The following is an 11,544-nucleotide window of genomic DNA, read 5'->3' as shown; positions in this document are numbered from 1 at the left end:
ATCAAACGAATTATATTCCTAGCTCCAATAATAGTGTTAGGGACGGAGAACCTAGACATAGGAATCATAGTTTACCAAAAAGGAGATATACCCATAGAACTAAAGGTGATAGGGATGATAACAAAGAGGAGTCTGGAACTGTCTCTAATCAAAGAAAAATAAATAAACAAGAAAATGAACTCCGGGGAGAATTTAAAAAAAATCAAACCCCCAATATTTTATGGTGAAGTTGTAGAAGCATGGATCATTAATATAAATAAATATTTCCAAATCTATGAGTACAATAATAACCTTAAGGTCGGGATCACTATTTACTAGATTTAAGGAGAAGGTACTTTATGGTGGGAAGAGATACCGACAGTGCAAGGGATTGAGGAGAAAGAAGTGACTTCGGATGAATTTAAAAAACAAATACCTGACTTAATGATTTTATGACGAGAAAGACAAGGAGTTTCACGATTTAAATCTCGGGTAGCTAACTATAGAATAATAAGTGACAAATTATAAATCCTTCTTAAGGTATGTTCCACTAACTCATGAGAAGAGAGCTAAAGTTCAATCTTTATTAGTAGTCTTCCTACATTTCTGAAGGAAAGGTTACAATTTGATAACCCCAAGACAATGGAAGAAGCAATTCTGAAGGCTTGAAATTGTTACGAGTAAACTAGGAAAAGGGGGGATGGTGATAAAGGCTGGTCACAGAAAAAGGGACAATTGTTGGTTCAAAATATTAGAAAGATAAAGTCTACAAGTGTAAGAAGTGCACAAAAAGGGTGTCCAAATAAAAAGTTTGGGAGGAATCAATAGAAAACCAAATGGAAAACTGAACCCAAACAAACAAAAGTATCAACCAAGCTAGTATTTGGTCAATGGAAAAATCCTCCTCTACAATGTTTGAGTTGTGGGGAACACCATTATTACAAGAATTCCCCCCATCGTGCTAGGATGGAGGAAGCTACTAATGTGCAGGAAGCTTCTATAGTGGGTGAGGTGGTAAGGAGTATGACAAGAATCAACTAAGCATTGGAATATCATCAAGAAAATTTTCATCCTACTGTGATAGAGCTAGAAGGTAAATTATTTGATCAGACTGTTTCTATTTTATTATATCAAGGAGAAAATTTAAGTCATGTCATCCATAAAGGAGTGGAAAAATGTCGTTTACAAGTTCACAAATTTCAAAATTCCCTAGTTGGTACAACTAGCTGCTGGAATAATGAAAAGGGTGACTATTAAGGTGTGAGATTACTCTATTGAAGTAGGAAATCGACATATTAAGGTTAATTTATATATATTTCCACTAGGATTTTACAACATGTTGATTGGTATTTACTAATTATAAGGGCATTGGTTTTTGGTAAATTGCAAGGAAAAATTTATTTGATATCTTGTTGAATAAGCTTTCATGCAAGATTACGTCTCATTACTGCCAGCAAGATTCCATTCCATTACTACCTTCCTGTTAGGAAAATGTGGTAGGAAGGCATGTGTAATATATGTTATTAAAGTTGGGTATTCCAATACCAAGTATCGGACAACTGCCTTAGAAAACATACCTATAATACAAGACTTTGTTGATGTGTTTACTAAAAGTATACTAGGACTACCCCCAAAGCGAGATATTTATGACACAATAGAGTTATTCCCTGGAGAAGCTCCAATATTGAAGACCCCATACCATATGAGTGTACCCACGTTGGCAACGGTTAAGATGAAGTTACAAGAACTACTCAAAAAGGGGAATATCCATCCAAGTGTTCACCTTGGGGGACTCTAGTGTTGTTTTTAAATAAAAAGGATGGCACTTTGAGACTCTGCATTGATTATAGGTAGCTTAGTAAATTAACTTTCAAGAATAAGTATCCACTATCCTGAATTGATGACCTATTTTATTAAGTTAAAGGTGAAATTGTATTCTCTAAGATTGATCTACAATTAGGTTACCATGAAATTAGAGTAAAGGAGGAAGAATTTTGTAAGACCAAATTTAGAACTTGTTATGGGTTTTATGAGCTTGCGGTATTACCGGTTGGATTGACCAATGCAACTGTAACATTCATGAGTTAAATGCATGGTATTTTCAACCCATTTTTGGATAATTTTGTTTCGATATTCATATATCATATCTTGTTTTAGTCCATAAATTTAGAGTAACATAAGGAGTATCTACGGATATTGATGCAATTTTTACATGAACACAAGTGGTATGCTAAATTTAGCAGGTGGCTTTTAGAAGGACTAGATCTAATAATTATGACATGACATTTTGTCTTAAGGTGTAGATATTAACACTAAAAATATCAAAACCATTATGGAATGTTTCGTACCTAATAATGTAGCAGATATACAATCCTTCATGGGTCTAGCATCGTACTACCACCGTTTTATTGAGGGATTTTACCAAATTGCTTAGCATATTACATCCATATAGAAGACGGGAGAGATTTCAAATGGAAAAATGAGTGTCAAAAAAGTTTCAAGCGGTTAAAGAAACTATTAACCACATCCCCCGTATTAAAAATAACTGACCCAAATGGGGAATTTGTGGTGTGCATGAACGCTTGTCAAGAAGGAACATGGGTGATGTTGAGGCATGATTGGAAAGTAATAGCTTACAAGTCCTGGAAGCTAAAGGAACATGGGAAGAGATATTATTCTTATGAATTGGAGTTAATTGTTGTAATCCATGCACTGAAAGTTTGGAGACACTATCTTCTAGGGAAAATATTTACTGATGATAGACCATAATAGTCTAGCCAGATATTTTAAGTTGCCAAGTTTGAATGCCCATTAGTCAAGGTGGAATGTACTCCTTAGTGAATTTGAATTTTGCATTAAAAATCTAAATGGGAAATAAAATTGTGTAGTGTATGCATTAAGTAGAAGGACACATTGTGTGTATGAACTCCATTGTAATCAATTTAAATTTGTGGACCATGCTGAAGAAGCTACCTAGAAAGACCTGAAATATAAGTTTGTATGGCAACAAAATCATCAAACTAGCAACTTAGGAAAACATTATGAATATAGAATTAATGATGATCATCTACTAACCTTTAAAGGGAGAATATATGTACCCAACCATGTGTCTGTCAAACAACTCATTTTGGACAAGTTCCACATAAGTGCTTATGCTTCCCACCCCATCTATCAACTGCAATAAAAAATGACTATTTTTTGCACATAATGAGAAATAATATCGCAGATTAGCTAGAAAAATGTTTAGAGTGTCAGCAAGTTAAAGTTTTACACTAACATCTTGTTGGCCTTCTAAATCCATTATCCATTCCGGAGTGGAAATGGGAAATCGGTAAACATGACTTTATAACAAGATTACCCATATCCAAAATGCACAATGATTTAATCATGGTAGTTTTAGACAAACTTAATAAAACAACCCATTTTATTCCAGTACAATCTACCTACAAGGAAGTTGAAATTGTTGATATTTTTATGAAAGAGATGTTTTGACTGCATGGTATACCTAAAATAGTTATATAAAATATAGATGTTAAATTCACCTCTTCATTTTCAAAGGCTCTCTTCATTGGTTTGGGAACCCAATTTTATTTTATCCCTGCATACCATTCGCATATGGATGGGCAAACTGAGTGCATGAACAAAGTACTTGAAGACATGTTAAAAATGTATGTGATGCAGCAACCTGGAAACTGGGAATCGAATTTTACATTTAGTTAAATTTGTGTATAACAACAACTACCATGAATCCTTAAAAATGAGCCCATTTGACATTTTATATGGGAGAAAGTGTAAAATAGCTACTAATTGGAATAGTCGTAAAGATAAAATCATGCTAGGACAAGACATGCTAGTGGAAATGGAACAAATAGTGAAGGAGGTTCGACAGAAATTTAAAACTTCCAAATATAGGCTGAAGTTGTCGACTAACAAGAAAAGGACTTATTGAGAGTTTAAAATTGGGGATCATGTATATCTACGAATCAAACCGAAGTTAAGTATAATGAGATGGGGTAGTTGTTAAAGCTTGCTCATCAATTATGTGATCCTTTCCCAATATTGGACCAAATTGGGCGAGTAGCATACCAATTGGCATTACCCCTTCATATAAAACTACATAATGTATTTCATATTTCATTATTAAATAGATATGTATATGATCCTAGACATGTTATTCAATGGAAAGATGTTCAGGTAAGAGGGAAAAATCAATTCCATATTAGTAATCTTGATCTAATGATTGAACATGGGCTAACCGTTGTGTATGTATTTTGTGATAGGTTGAACTGGATGGAGAGTTCCTCGTAGAGCCTCAACATATTCTCGACTAGAGAGAAATAATGTTACAAAGGTGAGCCATCACCAAGGTTAAAGTGCAGTGGGAGCACTATAACCCATAAGAGGCTACCTCGAAAGATGAGCATTTAAGGTAGGAAGTCTAACCTCACTTATTTAAAAGGAAATATAACACTAGGGATGGTGGTATTTTTTATGGGGGGCGGATGTAACATCCCTTAGTGAATTGTATATACTTGTGAGTTACTTGCATTTACTTTTGTTACCCAAGACTTAAGAATTCATGGGCTGAGTGGAAACCTAATGAGAATTTTGGTTAATTAAGAATGTGTTGTGTATATTTTCTTTTAAAAAGTATATATAAAATTAAGCAAGGGGAAACTTGGAATTCATTGGGGGAAACCTTAGTTAAAACTTTTTACCAGACAATTATGACATAGTTACTTTGTTTCCTTTGAGATGAGAAATGATCTCGGAAATGAAGAGACCCATGGAAAGTGGCGGGGGAGAGAGAAGGAAGGGGGCCCTGGAGGAAAAGGAAAATGTCCAGAAAGGAACCTACACAGGACATTATGGCGTAAGGAAGGATGTTTCCTGAGGCATTCTTGAGTTGGACAAAGAGCCACTAGAATCCTCAAGTTCCTTATATGTTCCAGGTTGAACCTTGGAGGGTTTGGTTTCCTATGAACCAACCTTGTTGAGGTATCTGACTGAGAATTGTTCTATTATAAATATGCTCATGGAAGAGAAAAAGACGTAATAGCTGTTCTCAAGGTTGGATGGTGAGGCTACCCTATGAATTCTTAGACATCCTGTGATAGATGATAAGTAATATAGTAGTTTCTTTACATAACAATTTTGTGAATCACTATTAATGAGTTAAAGAAATGTTAATATATGTACTCATGTAGGACTGGAATAATGCTAGAATCAATTGTTTCCATAGTTATTTATTATCCTTTCTAAAATGAAAAAATGAAGCAGGAAATTTCAAGATCCTAAGTGGAAGTTCTATATGATAAACCTGGTGTTTCGACTGACGAGGAATCTAATCGAAAGAGAAAAGCATAGAAAATTTATGAAAAAATAGACAAGGTGAATTTCATTCTAGCAAGACGCCTACAAATTGGGAAAAATTTGAGAAACTAAAGCTTGTGGTTGAGGGTTCGGCCAAGTTAGTTCCTTGGCAAGGCCAAAATTAACCGACCACCTAAGAGGAGTCTTGGGATCAAACTATAGCAACATTAAACTAAAAACCTTTAAAATATTAAACCCAAAATTTTAATTTATGTGAAACGCAAAATACATAAAGTAACAACAGGAATGTGACATGCAACAAAATATTTCCTTTCTAAAGATTGAAATCCCTACATAAATAATTGGACACCTTCCGATTGAGATTGACAGAGAAAAATAAAACTCACTCACCATTAAACTATTAATATGGATCCGTGGAGGAAAAATAATGTGGTTGTAAAGAAACCAAAAAAATGTAACTTTTCGTGAGTAGAAAAACAGTTTAAAATATACATTCCAGGCGTTATGACTGTAAGAATGATTTTATAGGAAATTGTAGAAACTGAAATATTCCAGAGTAAAAGTAGAGAGAATGTTCTTAATAGTTTAATGGTGGGCATAATAACCCGAGCATCCAAACAAAGGGTTTCATACCGTTTTTACATAACCTTTTTACATAAGAAGAAGAATAAAAGAGAGTATTATTCGAGCACAAGTCCAATTATAGAGGGAAATTAAATACAAAAGGAATCAGACTATCTTTTAGCTTCCAGAGTTGGAAAAAAAACTTCCAAACCAGTGCTGGAGAACCAATAAACTTGCGAGGTAACCCACTAAAGTTCCTTCTTTTCAACTTGTAAATATTAAAGAAACAATACAATCTATACACCGTATTCAACGAAGAGCTTTCCATAAAATAAGAAAGTTTCTCAACTTTAAAAGAGATGCCTCAAAAGGATGCAAGACCGAATAAGGCACTTTTATTGGGAGACCCTCTATCAGGACGCCGTGCCCAGAAACTCTCATGTGCAGGGAAAGCTTAAATAGCGATATGGCATCAACGTAAGTTATAATTTTTCATTAAAGAGGGAGGTCATAGTAATAATTCCTTTATTAAATATTAAGGAAGAAAGATAACTTTCTTAGATATGGTCCGTGTCATACCTGAGAGAAAACAAAGCACCAAACCCTCCTAGAGGCCTGCAATATAAAAACAAACTTTATCGCATTAAGGAGTGAACCTGGGATTTTAAAATCCAATATTTATTAACGCCTATGATTCTGAAACATGTTACTACCTGGGTAGCTTACTTGAGTCCCATGACTAGTCTGAATGAGAATATGTTGTAGTTCAGAACCACGGGTTGGTTATCCTGTAAGAATCAAAGAATTATCATCGAGTCAAACAATCGGGCAGGCATATTCCACTGAATTGACCAGTAGGCAAGGTCACCATCGAGAGAAAGGGAAATAACCTACCAATATCACAGTACATTGGTCCAGGTAGGAATCCTCCTCGGGAATGAACGAGGGCATCGAGGAGAAAATCAGTTAGTTTTCCCTTATCTCCTCTTGATGAATGTTGACCGTAGGATCGAAAACCCACCGATCAATGGTGCGGTCGTTTCTAAGGGAAAGCGCTAACCAGTCATATATTGGGTATTTAATGTTCTCAGAGCAGCACGCGATTTAACGGGATAACACGGGAGCAGGCAAATTCGGCATTAAATAATATTTGTCCCCTCCCGTGTTATCGGGCTAAGTGGCGTGCTGTTCCAAAGGCATTAAATATCCAATATATGGCTGGTTAGCTCCAGCCGTTTCTAAATGTGGCCATAGAGTCCTCAAGAAGCTTCCTCTTGTTAAACGTGCCTCGCGACAAACAGTGCGCATTAGACTCTAGAAGAGCAAGGTAAGGTAAATCATAAACCTTGCAAGCTTTAACCATAAGGAAAATGATAATTCAGCAGCATTGAGTATGCGTATAAAAGAGTGCCACCTTAAAAGTCTAGGAACCGAACAATATATTATAATGTGTAATCCTTGCGTACACATTGGGTTAACTCTCTATGTGGTTCCTTGTACAGTTACAATGAGATTAATTATATAATTATATATATATATATATATATGAGTTGATAAGTGTTACAGTAAGTTTAACATTTTTAAATTAAAAAATAAATTATTAAAATGGTAATAAATAAGGATTTAAAAAATATATTTACGAATTTTATTGTTAAATTAATAATTTATTTAATTTGAAAACTAAAATTACATAATATGCTATAACATTATTGTAAATTTATTTTAATGTATTATTTTCTTTAAGATCTAATTTTAAAAATTTAATTCAATGATGTGGATTAATTTCTTCCTAATAAATAATAAAAAAGTTGTAATTTAAAAAATTGATCTGATGGAAAAATCCTATATATAATGAATTTATCTTAATGTATTTCTAAATATTAGCATATAAACATGTAAGTAGATATTTAATTTTTAGTTATCTATTTCTTTCTTGTTACATAATATAATGTTATGTGATAGTTCATTTAACAATTTCATTTCTCTGAATATGACTTGGTTTATGGAGAGGAAGACAAGTCATCAACCCCAAAAGTTATGTGGTAATACTCAAAATTGACTTATGTAGGCGACTTGGTTTATGAAGTGGAGAACAAGTAATCCTCCAAATTGACTTTGACTTATGTAGGTGACTTGGTTTATGAAGAGGAGAACATGTAATTCTCGAAATTGACTTGTCTATATTATATATTTGGTAAGTAAGATAATTACTCAATTCTCTATTATTCTATATTAAAAATTACAATAATTTATGATATTATCTATCCACACTGTTGCCATTTTCTTATAATTTTTCATATTCCAAGAATTAAAAAAAAAGAACTAGTGACAGAAAATTATATATATGTTGCTAAACATACAAATTCTTTAACCATCAATAAATTTATTTATAAATAAGTTGTCATTAATCAAGATTTGAATGAGCTGAAGGAGAATAGTAATTTTCTTAAATCCAACCATGTTAAGTCATTTTAATACTCTAAAATATATATAATATTTTGAAGTATTTTTTTCTAATATTAATAAATATTAATAACTTTATAATACATTATTATCATTAAAAAGACAATCAAAATTAAACTTAAACAAATATTATAATGCAATTAAGAAATAGATATAGAAATTACTAGAAAAAATAGACATTTTTTTTTGTGGAGAAGAAAACACCCCCAAAATGTATGACTTTAAATGATATGTAACTTTTCTAAAGTTAAACTTCATTTTTTTAATACATATATATTTACAAAAAATTATATTTTCGTTTTAAATTGCAAAATATTCGTAACATTAGAGATAATTTCAAAACACATTAATTTCATTAAAAGCACAACCACAATTGAATTTAAGCCACTATTATAATGTAATTAAGAAATAGAAACAAAAATTACTAAAAAATAAAGATATAAGCATTTTTAGCGGTGAAAATAACACCCCAAAATTGGAGGTTTTAAATAAAATGTAAATTTTTTAATATTAAAATAAAAAATAATTTATTTCTTTAAAAAAATATGTATTTATAAAATTAAATTTCCTTCTCAACTTCAAAACTTTTTGTAACATTAATTTTTTATAATGATTTATTTTTAAAAAAACTCCTCTTTGAAAATTAATAAAAATGAGAAAACTTTTCTATACATATTTTAACCTAAACCAACATATTTAAATAAATTTACTTATTTTTTAAAAAATTATATTATCGAAAATTAATAAAGGAAATTTTTTCTCAAAATACATTTAAAAAATAAATATAAATATATAACTTAATATTTTTTCTAAATATAATAAATTATTATATTTTATATAATTACGTCGTAAGGCGTTTCCCTCTGAAATCAACTCCCCTCCCTGCCCACCTGTCATCTTTATACGCCATAGGATTATATGTTAGACGATTGCAAAGGTTTCAGCCGTGAGATAAGAATGGTTACAAAAAATTAGTTGCTGAAACAGTTTGCGCACTGGTCTAATGGTTACAAATTCGTTGCTGAATCTGTAAGGTGTTTGATTTCTAATGGCCGACTACTAATGCAAAAATTGTTTAGGTGAATAGGCGTTTACTGTGCATAGAACTCATGGCACAGGAACTTTTCTCCACATTTCAGTGAAATAGACTATAAAATCAAAGGAAATGACAATCAAAGCCGAGTTTTATCTGTTTTCTTCCAGAAATCCTCGCATTACCTAGTGCTATGAGCAGGACAATGCGTTCCCTGCTTCTGCTCAAGAAAAGCCAAGCGGCTTTGTGAAAACGCAGGAGAAAGCTGATCCTTTTCATGCTCTTCACAAGGTCCCAATTGGAGACACCCCTTACGGTAGAGCCAAGCACCTTCAAGTGAACTATTTTGGCAGATGTTTCTTAGAACACACTATTTTATTCATACCTTCTATGAGAAAGATGAAATTAATCGAAATTTTGAGGATACAGCTCGTGGAAAAGGATCCTGTTGGTGCCATTCCATTGTTCAGAAAATCTATTAATGCTGGAGACCGTATTGACAGCACATTGAAGGATATGACCGTTGTGATGAACCAGCAAAACCAGCCATTGGAGGCCATCGAGACCATAAAGTCCTTCAGTTGCATTCAATGGGAAATCCACCAAAACTGCACGCATGCTACTATTTGTTTTTGTAAGCTAGCTTTCCTTGATCACGTGTATGGGACCCTATGCATGCAATGGTTCTGTTCACAGGTTTTTGTAAGCTAGCTTTCCTTGATCAGTGTATGGAACCCTATGCATGCAACTGTTCTGTTCACAGATTTATTTTTGAGGATTCTGTTTATGAAAATAGTTTTATGAGATTTCTTTTATACCAACATAATTTGTTTCTGTGTAGGGTTAGGGTTTTGGGTTTCCTGGTTTGATTTAAGATTGTGTGGGAATTTTATTTTTTACACTTAAATTTATTGGGTGGATTTTTGAATCCCACAGGAAGCAAAGTCTTCTGTCTTTGTTCCCTGTTTGTCTTCCGAATTTAGGGAAAATCTCTATTTCTTTATCATACTATAGCCCTGCAAGGGTTTCTTTTCATTAAACTTAAATTAGAAGAGGAACCTATTTTGGAATTCTTGGGTAAGGCTTTCCTTTCCTATAGGAGGTGGAGAAATGCCTAGTGTAGAATATGACACTTGTGATAAAGACAGGGAGCCCTTTGTGGAACTGGATCCCACTGGTAGGTATGGTCGCTATGAAGATGTGCTGGGCCGTGGTGCTATGAAGAAGGTATACCGAGCTTTTGATCAAGAAGAGGGTATTGAGGTTGCTTGGAACAAGGTGCCTCTGCAAAACCTAGATGATGCTTCCACACAGAGGATCTATGCAGAAGTCTCTTTGTTGAAATCTCTCGGGAATGAAAACATAATTATGCTCTACAATGATGGCTAGATAGAACGAAAAGCCATGTGAATTTCATTACTTAGGTCTATACCTCGGGGACTCTGAGAGAGTACTGCTGAAAGCACCATCATGTCTCAACGAAGGCTTTGAAGAATTGGTCACTTCAGATATTGGAGGGTTGCATTATGTTCATAATCATGAGCCTTGTGTAATTCATAGACATTTGAATTGCAACAATATTTTTGTGAATGGCAATGGTGGCATTCTGAAGATTGGGGATCTGGATCTTGCCACTGCCCTGGGAAATGTTCATGCTGTGCACTCTGCCCTCGATACTCCGAAATTCATGGCTCCAGGATTATATGAGGAGGGTTATAAAAATCTCTATTTCTCTGTCATTCTATAGCCTTGCAAGTGTTTCTGTTCATTAAATTCAAATTAGAAGAGGAACCTAATTTGGAATTCTGCGGTAAGGCTTTCCTTTCCTATAGGAGGTGGATAAATGCCAAGTGTAGAATATGACACCTATGATAAAGACAGGGAGCCCTTTGTGGAACTGGATCCCACTGGTAGGTATGGTCACTATGAAGATGTGTTGGGTTGTGGTGATATGAAAAAGGTATACCGAGATTTTGATCAAGAAGAGGGTATTGAGGTTGCTTGGAACAAGGCGCCTCTCCAAAACCTAGATGATGCTTCCACACAGAGGATCTATGCAGAGTCGTAATCTACTAAATCTCACAAGTTACCTATGGTAAGGAACTTGTTTAGATTTGCTACCTTTCATAAGCATGTTTGATTATTTTGCGTTGTTTATATTTGTATCTGTA

At 33.7% G+C, this 11,544-nt stretch overlaps 1 pseudogene; it reads left to right on the top strand.

The window, feature by feature from the left end:
• The first annotated feature begins 10,483 nt into the window (after positions 1-10,483).
• On the top strand, positions 10,484-11,120 carry LOC149157884 (putative serine/threonine-protein kinase WNK11 pseudogene; annotated as a pseudogene).
• The last annotated feature ends 424 nt before the right edge of the window (positions 11,121-11,544 follow it).

Source organism: Pinus tabuliformis, chromosome 5_2 (assembly GCF_031772625.1).
Source record: "Pinus tabuliformis cultivar Carrire ecotype Pingquan chromosome 5_2, CPIR1, whole genome shotgun sequence".
In the NCBI taxonomy this organism is placed as follows: Eukaryota; Viridiplantae; Streptophyta; class Pinopsida; order Pinales; family Pinaceae; genus Pinus; species Pinus tabuliformis.
The sequence above is the reverse complement of the archived record's forward strand: the minus strand, read 5'-3'. Positions and strand labels throughout refer to the sequence as shown.